Source organism: Pinus tabuliformis, chromosome 2_2 (genome assembly GCF_031772625.1).
Source record: "Pinus tabuliformis cultivar Carrire ecotype Pingquan chromosome 2_2, CPIR1, whole genome shotgun sequence".
In the NCBI taxonomy this organism is placed as follows: Eukaryota; Viridiplantae; Streptophyta; class Pinopsida; order Pinales; family Pinaceae; genus Pinus; species Pinus tabuliformis.
The window spans coordinates 1,209,310,109-1,209,331,421 of NC_142300.1; positions in this window are offsets into that span (position 1 = coordinate 1,209,310,109).

Consider the following 21,313-nt stretch of genomic DNA (forward strand, 5'->3'; position numbering starts at 1 on the left):
AATGGCTGGTTTTACTCTTATGTTTTCTTACTCTACCCATTTTCAATTTCTCATTAAGAAATTACTTAGTTTAGTGAATTGGTGGTTTGAAATTATGCATGCAGGCACTTTTCTTAAATATTTTTTTTTTAATCTGATGAACTGACAGTGTTTTCAACATTTTTGTTTCTATTAGACAAGTGCGAAAGAAAAAGTATTTTAATTACTATGATCCTTTATCATGATTCAACTCTACGAGTTTATTCCCATGTTACGTTTAATATCCAATTAGTTTTGTACAGGAATTATGACTAAACAAGTAATTAACTTATTTTTATTTTTTAATAAAGTACAAAAATATTTAAAGAATTATAATAACATTTCTATATATAAAAATAATAAAATTAAAAAAAATAATAGCATACACTAAGTTAATGTCTGATTTCGATTAAATCTACTTTGGCGATTATGCAATACGGTGGTAATCTGTTAGCATTATATAGATAGGTACTTGTTAACCTGAAGTAATATATATACTCAGTGTTATTCTTTTGCTATTCTCAGTATTGTTTGTTTCTGTTATGCTTGTTAGATTAGATTGCAGTTACTAGTGCTTAGTGCTTTTGTGTCGCTAGCAAATACTTGCCCACTCTTGCATTCTCAGGATGAACTTAACGCAGGGACTTGCTGCCCCGCAGCTCATCTTGTTTTAACCACGAAACATGAATTATTAGATTTTGAGATTGATTCATATAATAGAGATACTTTCCAATGCGAAACAATAAAGCCTCAACCTTATACATCAATGTGTTAAAATAAAAAAACAATAATCAGAGATGCCACATAGAAATATTTATGATCACAATTATGAAGATAAAATTATTGGAGCATTTGAGATAGTAGGTAATATATGTATTATCCAACAATGGTTTTTTTAACCCTAAAAGCACATTTATCATAATTATTGCAAAATAGAACTTAACATGACAATGGCATGAGTGCTTATGATATTTAAATGACACACGAATTATAATTTTATAAGGGCATGTGGCGATGTTGTAGAACTATACAACCAATTAAGATTACCACTATTTTAGAACAAATTGAAAGTGCATATAAATATTACTCTAAAATGGTGAAGATAATACCCCATTTATGCACAAAATCACTGTAAAGCAATAGCAAGCGGGATCATTTATAACATTGCTATTCATTCAAGGAAAACTCATACACAAAGTATGCAAAAAAAATTGTGTTTTAAACCTTTACATAATGTTGTGTTGGGTTTGACATTAACCTCATAGATCAAATTATTCCATTACCTTGTCCATCGATTCATTTTAAGACATGATTAAGATTCTTTAAGCGTTAAAACATGCCCAAAATTTGGGTATCAAGACATATTTATATCATAGGAAAATTTGTTATATCATTCATGTGCTTAGGTAACCAACTCAAATTCAAATATCGCCACGATAAAGCAATGTGACATTAACCTCATAATGTGACATTAACCTCATAGATCACAATTTTCCATTACCTTGTCTATTGATTCATTTTAGGACATGATTAAGATGTCTTTAAGTGTTGAAACATTTCCCGAGATTTGTGTATCAAGACATATTTATATTATAAGAAAATTTGTTATGTCATTCATGTTTTTAGGTAAGCATCCAGAATGCAAATATTACTATAGTAAAAGGATGGTGCAACATCCCTTAACATTTCAGCATCAAAATCCCTAAATATATATGCAAGTTGAGGTCATAATGATACCATACTAAAACCCCTAAAAAAATGGAATGAATTTAATGTAACATTTGCATCATTAAATAAGTCATTGGGTTTATTAGGGTGTCTATTTTCTTTGAAGGGGCTTCAAAACCATGAATTATTTCAAACATAGTGAATGTATGTGGCAGAGAAAACTTTGATTACCCTTTGAGTAGGCATTATCAAACCAATATCAATGTTACTAAGAAATGTAACATGGGTTTCATGCTTTCTTCAGGTAGAAAAATTTCAATGTTACATGTCATACAACATCTCATAAATCCATAACCCATGATCCATAGAATAGACGACGATGGGGTGTAATGTTAAGGCACTCCATGATGTGAAGATCATTGGTTCAAAAATCCATGGGAAAAAATCCAACCATGCTAAGGGTTGGTGTGGCCCATGACGGGTGCGATCCCTGGGTGATTTTGACGACTTAAATTCCCATGTATAATGATTTTTCAAGTCAAAGGTTAAGCGTGCAATCATCTCAGGACTCACACCACTTACCCAAGACAAAAATCATAACATTATGGATTTATTTAGATAAAAAAAAACACAACCTTAAGGAACCTTCATTGTATAGATTTAAGAAGTAGATTTTGATGCAAAAAGGGTAAGTTGCTTTACTTATTTCATCGTCAAATTATTTCCTTGATGTGTACATACAATGAAAATACATCAATGTTGGCACAAATCCACGACTTTAAACAAGATAAATATTAAAGCATTTGTTTCCAACTGTTAATTTAGATAACCCTATAGATATGAAAGATCTTAAACAACTTCAAAGTCACCTTACCATTGGGGTTAGATCTAAAGATTAACACATGAAATGGATCCAAGCCCATATTATTCTAAATTAATATTATAAATTCGAATAATTCAATTAGCATTACAAGATCCAAAGGAGTAATGATATAGCAATGAAATATGTTAAATCCTACAACCTAGATTAAGAGATCAAACAAATAAATCACTAGGTTGAAAAACAAACAAAATAAAAGAAAACAAATTAATTTTTTTGGATATTTTGGTTGACGAAATAGAAATACTAGTACCTAGAGAGGGCTATGTGGTCACTACACAAGTTTTAAGTGAAGCTAAGGTTTAATATGGGACAATCTTAAGGGCACCAAAAAGGAACATAGCTCAAGCATTGGCTAGGGCCATTAAATTTTATTCAAGGATGGATGGGGGAATAGTCCTCTAGGAATCCTATCCAAGTACTAACAAGGTGATCTCAAAGGTTGGACAAGGTAAGAGAGAACACCCTAATATGTCCTATCTCAATGCAATGGGACAATTTTTCAATGATCAAAAGGGAAAATAAAGAAGAATATAATTCAGTTTACCCTTGCAAGAGGCACAAGGTTCCTTTCTTTGGCCTTGTAATAGATTTTTCTTCTAGAAATACCTAAATAAATAACCTAATCTAACCCTTGAAAATATCTAAATAATCACTTAGAAGAAAAAGGATTCACAAAATCCCTTGGGGGTAGCTCAATTGGTGATGGTTATGAAATTGAAGTGTTATGTGCGAGGAAGTTTGAATTTCAAACTTCCCCAATTCACCTATGCCTACGGAAGGGGCATACGTAGGCACCTAAAGCTTATAGTGGTAGCGATTGGAATTGACCTCATGTCACGCGAGTGTGATACCAATCTAGTTGCCAATTCCTCCAGATACAAAAAAAGGATTCACAAAAAATATTTAGGCAAGTTTTCTCATCAGTTTGCAACATATTAAAATGAGTGACACATCCTCCTTATATATATAAGAGGCCTCCTTAATGCAATATGTGAATACAATGCGCTAGCTCAAAGCCACAAGAAAAATACAAAATGTGGGCACAATAACACACACAAATCCTCCAAGAAAAAGGTTCCTTACTAAAAATTGTGAAGTATGCTCAAAATATGCCACACACGTGAGATAAAGAGGATATAAGAAGTGTTCCCTCTCATTAAATATGTCAATGTCCAAACGATGAGTGAATAAAAGGTAAAGAAGAGCCCAAGGACTAGGGCACACCTCCAACCAACACCTGGAAGTAAGGAAGTGGACAACTCAAGAAGTAACAACCTCTTTGTATATGATGTCACCCCATATGTGTGGGAAGTCCAAGGTAGAATTCAATATGAGTTGGTATATGTGGCTCCTCAAGTAGGGTATTCCTCAAATAAAACAAGGCGGTCAATTACCATGTCATATATAAGTATTGTAATATCTTGTGGTCCTATGTAACCACCTCCTAAGAGTCCTAAAATGCCTCAACACACTCTCATATGTGGTCCAAATAGGGAATAATCATGCATATGTGAGACTAAGGTTCTCAACTAGGAAAGGGAGGCATCTCTTATTGGTTCATGTCACAATTGTGATAAAGTGGCGTCCTTTTCATCACCTAATGCACTATCACAATTCCCAATGTGATTACATGCATCCAAATGAAGCTCACGGATCCTAAGAAACATGGTACAAATCGAAATGTCAATACATATGGTCGAATACACAAACATCGATCTCAATGCAATATCAATAATCCTAATATGGTGTCATGGATCCTAATGTAAGGCATCCACTTGCAATGGTGAGTCCAACTTCTTGATGTGCCATTAGGTAGTATACCCTTATTGATTTCTTCCAACATGACATAATAACATTTTTTCTTCAAATTTTCCTATGACTTACCATGGGGGGATTAAAATTAATCCCTATAAATGTGTCAAGTCATATGAAAAAGATTATTTCTCAAGTCCCTTAGTAAAAGTTATGCGAGGTGAGGAAAATTGATGGAAGGGGAAAGGTAAAACTTCATGAAGTGAACCTTGAATTAATGTAATGGTATATAGCTCTTAAAAGTTCCATCATCTATATTTCAAGATCTAGGAATTTTATGTATAGAAGCCTTTACAAGAGGAGCTTAATATTGAGTTTCCTTTCCTTGGAATTATTTCTTACTACCCCTTTTCATCTTTCCTTAAGTGTTGTTTTCATTGAACAAGTCCCTTTTTCTTTATATATTCATACATAAGCATAGGACTAAGGGCGATGGTCCCATCATGAGGTGACATTCACTCAAGCTTTATAGTGTAATATTGGATTTTAATTTCATTGGCACTCTACGCCTTAGCCTTTTTTGGCCTTAATGATAGGATTTTATTCATTTTTGTGATCCATGTAAGTCAAACATGAAGGGGATATATTTGTATGAATGGTATCAAGTGAAGGGGAAAGTGAAAAGTGTTAAGTATGGTCGAAATTTGGAAGATACTACCTTGACCAATTTCCTAGTAGTACAAATTGATATAAGAGATGGTGACACTTCTAAAGGAAAGGTATGCCCCCATGGTATGACAAGGAAAATAATAAAACTACAATTTTACGTAGTGTTATCAAATCTCATTTTATAGTATACCATTTTCATGGCATGACACCTTTAAGAATGTAAATGCATGGAATACCAAATAAAATATGTTGAGACCATACTATAATATCCATAATTATATCTATCAATTTGAGAGTCAAGGGTGGAGGATTTAATATACCACAACTAAATTATCACAAAAATAAGTTTGAAGGAGAAAATAAGAGAATTGTTTGAGTATGGAGAATTTGAGCAAGAAATCTCATGAAATTGGCAAAAATATACGCTTGTGAGGGTACCCCTATGATAATTACCCCTTGGTGGATAACATTTTCAAAAATTAAAATGACATATTATAAGATACAAAATCATCATGAAATATTTGAAAATAAAAATTATTCTTACCAATGTTGCTCATTTGTCATCTTAAGGAAACACTAATTTAGAATCTCAATCAACGTCCATTACAAAATATGTGTAGTCATCAATGGTTATCAACTAATAAAAAAATTAGTCAATGTAGGAATTTGTGATCTCTCTTCCCCTTGACTTATAGCTCAAGTCAAACCATCAGATTTTCTTAGTCTCTCTAAGTCCCAATAGCGTAAGTGTGACACGTGGGCATATTTTCAAGATCATCTCTAAAAAGAAAGATCATAGAATGCTATCATACCTAAATTTATTATTCTTTCCTAACTTGTACTCACTAAAATGAGTCTTCATTCTAAGAAGAAGATTGGTTCCCTAGTCATACGTAGTGAGCCTCAAACACTCTACTCCATAGTACATTTGAGACATAGAAGCTTGATGCAAAACATTGTATCCTACTACCCATGCAATGGTCAAAAGAATACTCTTTATTCTAAAGCTCTTTGTATTGTGGATGGGGAGTTGAGTTCCTTTATTTCGGGTCTACACTGAACAACATGTGTCTATATTTTATTGAATAGTGAATGCTATGTTAGGATATTTAGACACTTGGGAGTTAATTTTTATCAACTTAGTCTAATGTGTCTTTAGCTAAAAGTGTGTTTCTTTAGTATGCATTTGTGATTATGTAATTTCATAGTAACAATATTATTTAGACATAAAGTGATATAACGACTCATATTCTCCTTAATAATAATGTCTATTGATCTTTGGCTTGACACTAGATTGGTCCATGATCTCTATTTAAAGAGCATGGATGACCAATTGATGCAGATTAGCTGTGAGAGACTCTTATGTATATAATTTATTTTGAATTAATATATTTCCTCAAGTAGCCACATTACCTAGGGCCATGGACTATTTCCCTCTCAAAGGATTTTAATAATGTAAAAAGACTAATGTACTAATATTTGATCGCGTTGTGTGAGTGTTATGCAACCAACTCACAAAATAGAAGAAAAGATAGTTCAACGAATTCAAAATCAGCCTCTTTGAGGGGGAAACCTCCTTTACATTACACAAATGAATAATTCTTGGATGATACAAATGACATGACCTCATTTCTATATATAGGAGTCTAAGGGGTCACAATATAATCAAAGCCGACATAACAATAATAAACTAAGGGCACAACAATAACAATAGTGGGCTTCTATGGGGCACAATAATAACAATATGGGGACAACATGGGCACAACAATAACCATAAAGGGCTACAATGAAAATATATAAGGGAATACACTAGTATTATAGGGACCTAACATGCCCCTCTCCTTCAAAAAAGTGTTGTCCTCATCGCCTGAGTAGTTCTGGATGCTTCTGTATAAAATTATCATCATCACATGTGGAATCTTCAGCGGGTAAGTTCTTCCACTTGATGAGATACTCTGAAATTGATCGATTTCGTAGTTGTTGAGTTCTTGTTTCAGTGTCTGCTTTAGGTTCCAATATGATTTTTCCTTCCTCGTCAAGTTCTGGCAATATTGTTTGAACTGGGAGCTTGTCGCCTATAACGTTCTTTAAGCATGAAACATGGAAAACTGGGTGCACCAATACAGTCGTGTGTATGCTCATTTCGACTCAAAGTTTCGAGCAGAACATAGTGGTGAGTTCCATTTCTGTGTCGAGACTCTATTTTTGAGCTTATACCTGTAACAACCATTTGAAGTCATAATAAAGACATCCCCACTGGAAGCTAGGACCAGGAGACGTAGCTAGGAAGTCTAGTGAACTCCTTTATCAATTTTGCTTGTGTTGATGCGTCTGATTGTGTTTTTATAATTGTTTAAGTGTCCCAATCTTATTGATCCTTTACACTAAGTAACATAGGAAACTTCACACATAGTCTATAATACCTTTTATCAATTTCAGGTCAAGTGGTATTAGAGCTTAAGGTTTTTAAGGTTTGACAAGTTTGTGTAGAGATTTGAATGCTGACTAGGTTAAGGCTCGGACGAGGTGAAGGAGAACTTTTTGAGGTGAATCTAGAGATTGGAAGGGTCTTTTTACGAAGCAATATAGCAGATGAAGCTCCACTTGGGTCAGAATCCCAGTTCTTGGATAGTTTCATGACGATACATGCCATGGTGGAAGAAATTTATCATGAGTTTAAAAAGGGTAAAGGTGAAGGCACTTCATCACTTGGACTAGACAAAGGAGCAGAGGAAACTTTTCTTTTTGTCCCTCCAGACAAAGAAGATAAGGAAGATAAAGGAAAAGGAGGAATGCCTCCTCCACCATCTCCTCCATCATTACCATCATTTTCATCATCATCATCTTCCTCTCATAAAACTAGTCCTTCTAAGAATAAGAAAAAGAAAACCTCTTTGATCAAATTAGATGTAAAATTTGATCTGACAATTTACGATGGAGAACTTAATGCAAAAAAGCTTGATAATTGGATAAGGCAAATTGATGTATATTACAGGGTGTAGAAAGTTGATTCAAAAAGGAAGAAGATCCAACTGGCTAGCCTTCAACTTGGAGGAACCACACTTGTATGGTGGGAAGGCAAGACACAAGTAGGTCTTCAATAGCATGGTAAAATCATTTCAACTTGGAATGAGTTTGTTTCTGCCATTAAAAAGAAATTTTATCCTTTGGCTTATATGCAGCAAGCAATGATGAGTTGGCAAACACTACGTCAATTGAAGGGTCAAAGTGTACAAAGTTATACTCAGGAATTTCGTAAGAGAGCTTTAAAATGAGGAATATCATTGTACTCACAAGAGACATTGTTAAAATATGTAGGCGTTCTTCATAGTTATTTGAAGCATACTATACTTATGTTTAATCCCACTAACTTAGATGATGTGTCAGTCCAAGAGACTCATCTAGAGGCTAAAGGTAAAAATGTAACCCCAGATGTTGGGAAGTCATCCAAATATTTGGAGAACAAGAATAAAGGAAAGAAGAAACTGAAATGGAAGGAGAGGAAAACAAACACTGTAAAGAATGATAAACCTTCATGCACTCATTGTAAGAAGGGAGGACACGATGAGGCACACTATTGGTCTTTGCATCTAGAATTGAAGCCTAAGAAGTTTGGAGGTAAAGAGCAAAAGAATGTTGCTGCTATTCAAAAGGACTTGGGATCAAACTCAAGTGACGAAACAACAGTTACAACCTCAGGTATAAAAGGTTATCAGCTCTAGAGAATGTAGAGATAAAGAAGAAGGGACATGAGTTGCTCGATAAAGGGTTTATTTGACCAAGCACATCACCGTGTGGATCACCAATCGTGTTGGTGCGAAAGAAATATGGTTCGTGGAGAATGTGCATTGATTTTAGAGCACTAAATAAAATCACGATCAAGAATCGTTATCCTTTTACTCGTATTGATGATTTATTAGATCAATTAAAAGATGCAAATTACTTTTTTAAATTAGACTTGCAAAGCGGCTACCATCATATTAGAGTTGCAGAACATGATGTATGGAAAACTGCTTTCAAGACGAAGCAAGGAATTTATGAGTGGTTGGTTATGCCTTTTGGCTTAACTAACACTCCTGCTATGTTTATGCGAGTCATGAATGATGTATTTATACCATTTATTGATGATTTTTTAATAGGCTATTTAGATGATATTCTTGTTTTTAGTAAGACATGGGATGAACATGTAAAGCATGTAAAGTAGGTTTTAGATGTTTTAAAAGAGAAAATCTCTATGTGAAGCTATCAAAATGTGAATTTGGCAGGACATCTTTGAATTATTTGGGTTATATTGTAGGGGGTGGTGAATTGAAGATAGATCCCTCTAAGGTTGAAGTTATTGTGAACTGGCCTAAACCCAAACCTGCTATAGAAGTTAGAAGTTTCTTAGGGGAAGTGCAATATTGGAGAAAGTTTATTGCTTACTTTTTGTTGATTGCAACTCCTTTACATGCTTTGACAAGTGTGAAACAGGTGTTTCAGTGGGGAGGAAACCAACGGAAAGCCTTCAACACCTTGAAAGAAAGGATCAGTACAACGCCAGTACTAGCATTTCTAGATCTTCAACATCCATTTGAGATCGAGATAGATGCAAGTGACTATGCCATGGGGGCAGTTTTGATGCAACACAACAAGCCTATATGCTTTCATTCTAAGACATTTACATCTATAGTAGTTAACTATCCTACATATGATAAAGAATTGTATGCATTAGTATAGAGTGTTAAAAAGTGGAAACACTATATAATGGGTAAAGAAACAATCATTCACATAGATCATCAACCACTTCAATATCTACACTCACAAACTAAATTTTAACAATCCAGACATTACAGGTGGATGGGTTTTCTACAACAATTTCATCTTGTTATCAGATATAAGAAGGGAATTGATCCAAAATGGATCTAACATAGACTTCTAAGTCTATGAATTTTACTCACAAAGGAAAAATGAAAGTCAAAGGATGCTCCTGGAAATAGTCTCATTGTAGAGATCTCTTCATTCTAAATCTAACACAATTTGAATGGGCGAAAATGGACTTCAGATGATGAAGTTATTGCAAAAAGAAGTTTGCCCATTGTCCTTTGAAAGGAGGCAAATTCTTATAAAATGGGCTTAAGGTATTATATGCAAAAATCGCATCGCAAATGCCAAAGGGAAGGAATTAACCAAAGGACGTGAAGACTTGCAATGGGAGGATTGTGATGAGCGTTTTCAGTCGTCGGATTAAATGGGAAATCAATGGTCAGGATCTGATCGAAGATCGCTAATCGGGGAAACTTAAGGGTTGCGGATCATGGAAGCAGCGACCGCTGATAAGCAATATTGCGATATGTCGATGTTTTGATGGGCTGATCGGCGATATCTGAGATCAGCGATCGACGAACCCCCGATACCAGGGCCAATGCACTGCGATATGTTGATATGTGATCAACGATGGCGCCGATATGCGACAGTGTCGACATGTGATATGTGATGCGCCGATATCGGCGATCGGCGATCCCAATATAAAGGGCCATTGACATATGCTTGTAGTGATTGTGATTTGCGATCAGAGCACAGACCCGTTGGGTTTATAAATGCGATTGAATATAATTTGAAATCCATAATTATGGATTTTCTATGTATTTCCCGTGTATTGATGTTTTTGGCCATTTCGCCATGTGACTTGCAAATGCGATAGGATGGCGGACTCGATAGGTTTATATGGGTGATTCTATATTATTTGAAGTCTGACTAAAAATCCCATGATGTCTTTTACATGCGTTTTCTTGTGTAAACCCGAATACTTCTATGTATAGGAAATATGGTCATTTTCAGGATTTCGTCCGAAGAAAGGCCGCCGATTCCTTTGTAAACTATCCCTATTCTTGAATCATTTGTGCCACGTTGTAAGCGGGTGTTTTGTAACAATGATGCGTTGTAACAGGAATGCATTAGCCACAGAGCCATATGGCTAGTCGCAGAGCCAGAGAGCCAGAGAGCCGGAGGGCCAGACACAGAGACAGAGGGATGATTACATAGAGAGGAAGACAGAGGGCCAGTCGAAGAGACGCAGAGCCGCCAAGAATGATTCCTCATGATTGCACACAGAAAGATGGATAGAAGGGTCTAGCACAGAGGAAGGCATTTTAGGGGAACCAAAGAGGTTTTTGTAACTGTCCAAGGGGTCTGGAGGCGTTATTCTTGTGGACTCAAGGAGTTCAAGCCATCTGAGGGATAAATTCCATTGTTTTGTAGAGAATCAAGGGGAGCTCACACATTGTAAAAATATGAGCCAGTGAGAGGAGAATAGAGAGAAGCCACCAAAGGTTGGAGGTAGTTATTCTCCTTACACAGAGCCAGAGCCGAGAGCCAGAGCCATAGCCAAATCCAGAGCCATAGCCATAGCCAGAACTGAGAGCCAAAGACAGAGCCAGAGCCAGAGCCAGAGCTAGAGCCAGAGCCAGAGCCGAGAGCCAGAGCCAGAGCCAGAGCCAGAGCCAGAGCGAGAGCGAGTGCTAGAGCCAGATCAGAGAGCTAGAGAGCCAAACAGCCAGGGATAAAGATGGTGTTCTAAACCCATAGGTTTAGTTGTAAACCAATGGAGTTGAGCGTGGATCTTGTAAAAGAATGCAACCATAATCCCAAAGAGCCTAGTTGAGTTGACTAGAGTTCAAGGAGACGTAGCCAAGTTTGGGTGAAATCCATATTATATTTTTGTCTTATGTATTTGTTTATTTGCTACATTATTTACTATTACATGTATTTAAATATCAGCATAAGAAATAGAACTTAAGGCATTAGATAGTTTAAAGGCAAACGTAAGCATACACCTATTTCAAGCACTTTTAATTCTGAAATTGGTTAATCATAAGCTAGATCTTGGAAATTAATAAGATTTGGAGTGGGAGAGGTTCTTGTAAGCTTGACAAGAAGCCTTTAGTGCCCCATTTTAGATCAGGTGGTATCAGAGCTTCAGGTTGATTAACCCCACCTTCAAATAAGGTGATACCAAAGCTGGTTATACCAAAGCAGGTGGTCATGAAGCAGATTACATCATGATGCAAGTGGTATTAGATCTATATGCTTGTTTGACTTGAAAGGTGTTCAAACAGTAGCAATGATTTTGCTGTTTGATTGTTTGTAAACTAATTTTTGTGTGAGTTGCAAAGGTTCAAGGAAAGTTGCTGTTAGCTAAGTCCAGGAGAGGACAAGAAGGAAGAAGGGTTGAAGGCATTCCTCTTATCCCAAAGGACCTCAAAGAAACCCTTGAAGCACAAGAGGTTTGTTGCAAAAGGTTGCTTGAATAAGCTCTTTGTTAATCTTGTTTGAAGTTCTTTTGTTCATTCTGATAATGACAACTTCTACAAGTGAGTCCTAAAATTCTTCTTTCTTCACAAGATCCTTTGATGAAGACATGAAGCAAGACTTGTTCATCCTGATGGATATGGTGAGAGAAATGTATGAGAATGGAAGGAAGAGCATCATACTTCGAGAGCAGTTGAATTCCATGAAGGAAGAGAATCAGTTGCTTTCTGACAAATTGCAGGAAATGAAGAGGCAACTTCATATTGCAAATATGAACCTGAAAAGGATGCATGAGTTGGAGACACAGCTCTTTGTTGCCAAAGAAGCCTTAGTCAAGTACCAGCTTGAAGAAGCGGTAAATAATTCCAGTTTGTCTTCAATTTCCTCTAAGAATGTTTATATTAGTTCTTTTGGAAAACATACCAGAGGCATAGGTTCCAAGCTAATGTCCAAGATGAGCTATGAAGGAAACAGCTTGGGCAAACATGCACAGGGTATTGTTGAGAAAAGGCCTAAGTATTTGGGTCTTGGCTATGGACAGGCTTATGGAGAAAGTTCCAAAGCTACCATGAAGGCCATTGAAATAGTTCTAAAAATGAGTTTCATGTCAGGTCTTCGACCTCAAGATTGTGAAGATTGTATTCTTAGGGAATGCAATAGTGTGAAGCATACTTTGCAGAAAGAAGGTGTATATCAGCATACACTTGAACCAGAGAGTTTTGGAAACTCTGAAACCATTGAAGAGGTTGATTATGTTCCAAAGGGAGCTACTTCTTCATTCAATTCACCTCCTCATGAAGGCAAAAAGGGGGAAGAGAAAGGTATAAATCTGGTTCTAATCATATTCCTTTTTATTATGTTAAGCATGATAAATTTCCATATAAGCATTGTAAAAGCATTGCATGTTCCTTTTGTGGTTTGGTTAACCATAATGTTTCTAGAAGTTGGAAGAGGATGCACATGTGTTGCACTTACTGGAATAAGCAAGGACATATTGTTGCAAAATATTGGACTCTGAATCCAACAATGCTTCCACGAAACTTGAAGAAGGTGGAAAGAGAAAATGGCAGGAATGGAAAGAAAGATTCCATAAATGATGTGTTTCAAGATGATTCACATGTTGATGCTGATGTGCAGACAAAGGAAGGACCTTTGAAATGGATTGGTAAGAAATAGTTAGAGTTCTTATCCAATTAAGATTGCATGTTTATTGATATAATGCATCTATTTTCATTTCCTTGTTAATGGAATGCAAGTTGCAGGGTTTTACCAAGAAGGTGAATGGAAAAGTTGAGTAGGAGACTCACTTTATTGCTACAAAATTATGTTCATTTCAGCTTCAAAAGTACATGGTACTTAAGCAAAAGTTGAAGGATGAAACATTATATTCATTTCAGCTTCGAAAGTACAGTGTACTTAAGTGAAAGTTGAAAGATGAAATGCATGCATAAGCATGATATGCATGAACACAGGGATGTTGATGATTTCCTTGTATTTGAACATGTATGTGTGATTAACTTGAAGGGTTGGTTGCTTTGTTTTCAAACATGCATGTAATGTAATATTGACTTGGAAAAAGTTGATTTGGTCTCTAAGATGGAGATAATGATGAAGTGTTTCATCTTTGAAAAATAACTTTAGGACTCTTTTTCTACATGCTTGACTTGAAGGGTCAATTGTTTTAAAGGCATGTTTTGTTGGCTTGTTATATAGTCAATAATTTGTATGCAGATGTAAAGACATGGAGGTAATTCACAAGATATGGAAATCTATTTCTTTTGTTGAAGCAGGAGTTTAGGCCATCCAGTTATTGTCTGTAATCCTATTGTTGTTAACAATCGTTGTTGACAGTATGTTAAATAGGTGCAAATGAAAATTTTGTGAAGCAAATGTAAATTCACATTGGTTTGAGCCACCTTGGATCAATGATCAAGGTAGAGAAGTTCAAACTACCTTTTGTGACCATCTCAGCAAGAGTTTTGTAGGAAGTCAAGGAGGAAGACAGTTCTTCCCAGGAGGACAAGCACATCCAGGAAGGGAGTGTTCAAAGGCTTTGGTTTAGAGGCACTATACAAGGCAAGTGTATGGAGGTTGAAAGAAGAGGGTGACATACTCTCATTTACTATTCAGATCAGTATATCAATCTTTTGGAGTCCAAAAGCTTTTTAGTGGGAAAGCGTGATCCAAAATGGATCTAACATATACTTCTAAGTCTATGAATTTTCCTCACAGAGGAAAAATGAAAGTCAAAGGATGCTCCTGGAAATAGTCTCATTGCAGAGATCTTTGCATTCTGAATCTAACACAATTTGAATGGGAAAAAATGGACTTCAAATGATGAATTTATTGTAAAAAGAAGTTTGCCCATTGTCCTTTGAAAAGGAGGCAAATTCTTATAAAAATGGGCTTAAGGCCTTATATGCAAAAATTGCATCGCAAATGCCAAAGGGAAGGACTTAACCAAAGGCGTGAAGACTTGCGATGGGTTTATTGCGATGAGCATTGTTAGCCATCGGATTAAACGGGAAATCAACGGTCAGGATCTGATCGGAGATCGCTGATCGGGGAAGCTTAAGGGCTGTGGATCATGGAAGCAGCGACCGCCGATAAGCGATATTACGATATGCCAATGTTTCGATGGGCCGATCGGCGATATTGGCGAACCCCTGATACCAGGGCCAATGCACTGCAATATGCTGATATCCAATCAGAGATGGTGCTGATATGCGACAGTGCCGACATGCGATATGCGATGCGACGATATCGGCGATTGACGATCCCAATATAAAGGGCCATTGACATATGCTTGCAGCGATTGTGATTTGTGATCAGAGAACAGACCTGATAGGTTTATAAACATGATTGAATATAATTTGAAATCCAGAATTATGGATTTTCTATGTATTTCCCATGTATTGATGTTTTTGGCCATTTCGCCATGCGACTTGTAAATGCGATAGGATGACGGACCCGATAGGTTTATAGGGCGATTCTATATCATTTGAATTCTGACTAAAAGGCCCATGATGTGTTTTGTGTGCATTTTGTGTAAACCCGAATACTTTTGTGTATTGGAAATATGGTCGTTTTCGAGATTCAATCCAAGAAAGGCCACCGATTCCTTTGTAAATTGTCCCTGTTCTTGAATCATTTGTGCCACGCTGTAAGTAGGTGTTTTGTAACAATGATGCATTGTAACAAGAATGTGTTATATGCAGAGAGCCACATAGCCACAGAGCCAAAGAGCTAGAGGGCCAGACGCATAGATAGAGGGATGATTACACAAAGAGGAAGACAGACGGCCAGTCAAAGAGACGCAAAGCTGCCAAGAATGATTCCTCATGATTGCACACAGAGAGACGGACAGAAGGGTCTAGCACAGAGGAAGGCGTTTTAGGGGAACCAAAGAGGTTTTGGTAATCGTCCAGGGGGTCTGGAGGCGTTATTATTGTGGACTCGAGGAGTTCGAGCCATCTGAGGGATAAATCCCATTTTTTTGTAGAGACTCAAGGGGAGCTCACACATTGTAATACTCCAAGCCAGTGAGAGGAGAACAAAGAGAAGTCAACAGAGGATGGAGGCAGTTATTCTCCTTATACAGAGCCAGAGCCGAGAGCCAGAGCCAGAGCCAGAGCCAGAGCTAGAGCCAGAGCCGAGAGCCAGAGCCAGAGCCAAAGCCAGAGCTAGAGCCAGAGCTAGAGCCAGAGCCAGAGCCAAAGCTAGAGCCAGAGCTAGAGCCAGAGCCAGAGCCAAAGCTAGAGCCAGAGCCAGAGCCAGGGCCAAAGCCAAGAGCCAGAGCTAGAGCCAGAGCCAGAGCAGAGAGCCAGAGCCAAGAGCCGAGAGCTAGAGAGCCAAACGGCCAGGGATAAAGATGGTGTTCTAAACCCATAGGCTCAGTTGTAAACCAATGGAGTTGAGTGTGGAGCTTGTAAAAGAATTTAGCCATAATCCCAAAGAGCCTAGTCGAGTTGACTAGAGCTCAAGGAGACGTAGCCCAAGAGGTTTGGGTGAACTCCATATTATATGTTTTCTTATGTGTTTGTTTATTTGCTGCATTATTTATTGTTACATGTATTTAAATATCAGCAAGCAATATAACTTAAGGCATTAGACATTTTAAAGGCAAACATAAGCATACACCTATTTCAAGCACTTTTAATTCCGCAATTGGTTAATCATAAGCTAGATCTTGGAAATTAATAAGCCTTGGAGTGGGAGAGGTTCTTGTAAGCTTGACAAGAAGCCTTTAGTGCCCCATTTCAGATCAGACATACATAATAAGGTTGCGGACATGTTATCAAGACCAATCATAAATGAATCCACTATAGTTAAGCATAATTCAGTAATTCATGAAAGTTACATTGAACAATATGCTCAAGATACAGATTTTAAGGATATATATGCAACTTTAAGTCATGGCAAGCAACTAGAAGAATTGGATTACTACATTAAGGACAAACTCTTATATCATTTGGGAAAGTTATGCATTCCACAAACTGAAAGAGTTAACATAATTCGAGAAGCACATACTTCTCTCATATCAGGTCATTTTGGTGTAAGTAAAACAGTTTCACAATTGCAAAGGTTTTATTATTGGCCATGAATGCATGAAACAGTGTCTAGATATATCAAAGGATGTACTATGTGTGCTACAAGTAATCCAAGTAATAGAAAATTAGGCTTGTATACTCCACTTCCAATAACTTCTCGTCCTTGGGAAAGTGTTTCCATGGATTTTGTTGGGGGATTTCCAAAGTCTAGGAAGGGTCATGATTATTTGTATGTAGTTTTGGATAGGTTCAATAAGATGTGTATTTTGATACCATGTAATAAATAGGTCACAATTGAACAAACTACAAAGTTTTTCTTTAAAAATGTATGGGTTCATTTTGGGTTACCCACTTCTATTGTATCTGATCAAGATTCTCAATTTGTTGGGAAATTTTGGTCAAGTCTATGGGAGTTAATGGACATAAGGTTAAAGAAGAGCACAAATTTTCATCCACAAATAGATGGTCAGACAGAAGTGGTCAATAGGACAGTGATACAGTTGCTTCGAGGATATTGCAGCAAGCATCCCAAACTTTGGGATGAGCATTTGTGTTATGTGCAGCATGCTTACAACCGTGAAAAGAATTCTTCTACTCAGAGATCTCCTTTTGAGACTTTTTTTGGTTTTATACCAAAGTCTCCCTTGGATTTTGTCTTTGGTAAAGACATAGCCATTGATGGACACAGTGATGTGGACAAAGAAGCCAAGTTCATTGAACAAATCTAGGAAATTCACTAGGCAGTACAGGAACAACTAGAAAGAAGCTAAGAAAAGTATAAGGTGTGACATGACAAGCATCGAGTTGAGCATAGTTTTCAAGTTGGTGATCAAGTCTGGTTGTATATCAGCAAAGAAAGACTGCAAGAGAAAGGTAAAAAGTTAAAACCAATTAGATATGGTCCTTTCAAAATACTTGATAAAATTGGTGAAAATGCTTTCCGCCTTGATCTACCAACTTATGTGCAAATCTATTTAGTTGTTAATGTTGAAAACTTGAGGTTGTATGAACCTTCAATGATTGAAGATCCCGAAGAGTAAGGTTAGTTACCTTCCATTGAGGATCTGTTGCCTGAGTATCTCAATGAGTTAGAGGAGGACACAATTCTTGACAGGAGGATAAGAACTTTGTGATGAGGGGATGTTGAGTACTTGAGAGTTGGACTCAAAGGTACAAATCCAAGTAAAGCACAATGGATAGAAATTGGACAAGTGAAGGAACTTTATCCTCACTTACTCGATAGCTAAAACCAACTTTTGGTGGACCAAAAGCTTCTAGTGGGGAGGAGTGATCCAAAATGGATTCAGCATAGCCTCCAGATCAAAAGTCTTCAAATACAGGTGAAATGGAAAAATGTTGAAGGGCTCGTGAATATGAAGCCAATGGTGCAAACCACATGAAAATCCAAGTTCAAACAAGGAAATTAGAGCTAATCAAAGATTCAAGTCAAAGAGTCAAAGCCTATGTCAACAGGACATGTGGCAACCCGGGAAAGAGTCGCAGGTACCCAATGATGTCAGCGCAGAAGATGATGTGATTGGTTCATACCACAAGCAATGAGGAACAACGATCAAGAGCGGAGATCATCCAACTAAAGGAGATCGACGCATATCACGTTGAAACACGCAAACAAGTTATCTAGGAAAACGGACGCGATAAAACTATGAAAATGGAGCTAAACTCTTTGAGTTCCGATAGGAGAGCGGTAAATGGTTTACCGCGTGCTGTCAAGGTAGGAAGTGGTTTTAGACGAGGAGCACGCGATTCCACTCAGTGCTCGACATGTAGCATCACGAAAACACTTTATCACGTGCCTTTAGAGAAATAGCGAACGTGCTAGTTGGAGCGTGAAACTGTGCGATAGCTGTTGGATGGCAGAGGACAGATCAACGGTGCAGGTTGTCCGGATCAGTTGAAGAGTTGGACGTGACAGCCATCAGATGGTTTGTTCTCGAGATTAGTGCCAGGGAGTCTTTTGTTTATAGCCTGCTTCTATTATAAACGTATTTTTTCCACGTTTATTGCAATTTGTAAATAAAACGTGTTATATAAACACCATAACACAGAAAATTTGATAGAGGGAGTGTATTGTGAACCATTCCAGGGGGTCTGGAGGTTAGGGTGACCAGTACGGTCGTGTGTATGCTCATTTCAACTTGAAGTTTTGAGCGAAACATAGTGGTGAGTTCCATTTCTGTGTTGAGACTCTGTTTTTGAGCTCACACCTATAACAACCATTTGAAGACATAATAAAGAGGTCAGCACTGGAAGCTAGGACTAGGAGACGTAGCCAGGAAGTCTGGTGAACTCCTTTATCAATTTTGCTTGTGTTGATGTGTCTGATTGTGTTTTTATAATTGTTTAAGTGTTTGTGTTATTCGTAATCTTATCGATCCATTACACTAAGTAACATAGGAAACTTCACACATAGTCTGTAATACCTTTTATCAATTTCAGATTAGATATCCATAAAGTGCCATAAATGGGGTCATTTTTTCTACAGTATAAAAGGAAGTGTTATACCACCATTCAGATAGAGGCAACCATTTGACACATTATGTTTGTTTATCAGATACAAAGCAACGAAGATATCCTTCTAGCCATTTGTTCACTATCTTAGTTTTCCCATCAGATTGAGGATGATAAGATGAGCTATGAGCTAACTGAGTACCGAGACAAGAAAATAATTTTGTCCAAAAATTTCCATCAAAATAGGATCTTGGTCGCTTACAATAATCTTTGGGTTTCCATGTAGCTTTTGAATTGTTTCCATAAATGCAGTAGCAATTGTATTGGATTTAAATGGATGAGATAATGCACAAAAGTGTCCATACTTGGTAAGTCTATCAACTGCCATCATGATGACACTCTTTCCTTCGGACTTGGGTAAACCTGTGATAAAATCCATTGAAACATCCTCCCAAAATTGACTTAGAATGGATAAAGTTTGTAATAGACCTGGGGTATTAATTGTCTCAACTTTATTTTGTTGGCAAACCAAACATTCCGCCACAAAATTTTGAATATCATATTTAAGGCTATCCCAAAAAAATTCCTTCTTCACCCTGTGGTAAGTTTTTAAAAATCCTGAATGCCCTCCTAAGGGACAAGTGTGAAATTTTAGAAGAATATTTTGTTTAGGTTGGGAATTCCTACAGAGGTATAAGCGATCTTTGTACCATAATGAATCATTTTTCCAGCTAAATGTATCAGATGTACTGGGATTTTGCTGCAACTTTTGAATGAGTTCCCACACTTCTTCGCCATTCTTCCATTCATCCCTTGCTTCGTTTATCCAATCTGGTTGGATAATAGAAATGTCACAAAGCAATTCTTCCACATCCTCATCCTTTCTTGAGAGTGAATCTGCAACAACATTTTGCTTCCCTTTTTTGTAGATGATTTCAAAGTCATAACCCAACATCTTTGTGACCCATTTTTTCTTCTCAACTGAAGATAATATTTGTTCTAAAAAGTATTTAAGACTATCATGGTCCATTTTTACCTTGAAGTGTCTTCCCAATATGTAAGGTATCCATTTCTTAAGTGCATGTAGATTGCCAACATTTCCTTCTCATAAATAGCTTTGTGTAAATACTTTCCTTTGATTGGACAACTTTCAAAAGCAATGGGTCTTTCTTCTTGCATTAAAAAAACACCAATTCCCTTTCTTGAGGCATAACTGATGAGCCCCAAATTTGGAAACATTTTGGGCTCATTTGGCCTCACTACCCTTGCTCAACCCTTCATTTTTCATGACTTATGCATCATTTTTTAGTATATTTATGTTATTTGTACGAATGAAGGGCAGTCACTATTCCTAGGTGGCTAATACATGTTTATTTCAGGTTTTTTGACATTAAATGGAGCAAAACCACGCAGATGAAGGCTAGGAGACAGCCAAGGTGGCATTGAGGTTTTGTAGGAAGGTTGTCCACGCCATTGAATGGCCTTCCTCGTGATCTCCACCCACAACTCCGAGCTCCAACAGCTATCACCACCGAGCTAGAAGGCAACCAACGGATTCTAAGGGAACAGCAGTTTACTTTTAGTTGGTCAGCCAAGCCCCACTAATTTAGGAGGCCAGCTTGGCCCTCATAATGTATAAATATTGAGGCTGTAGCCTTCGATGGGAACTTTTGAACCTTTGTTGCAGATTCTGAATTATGAGCTATAGCTCTATTTTGCTTTTTGTAAGCCATTTTTGGCATGTTATGAGACTGATGACTATTATCTTTTAATAAAAAGCAGGCAGATTTGAGTTCAATTCTGAGTTCTTAGAGGAGCTATAGGTCTCAGGTTTGGGCCCAACCTGAGAGCAATAGACCTCCTTTCTTTGTATTGTTACTTTTCTTTCAGCATTGTATTTCTTTCCCTTTACATCCATTTGGAAACATAGTTTGCTGAGTTGAATTTCTTGATGTGATTAAGTAGGTTAGTTTTATGGAAAAAGTTGATTTCAGTAGTTTAGATTAGAGTAAGG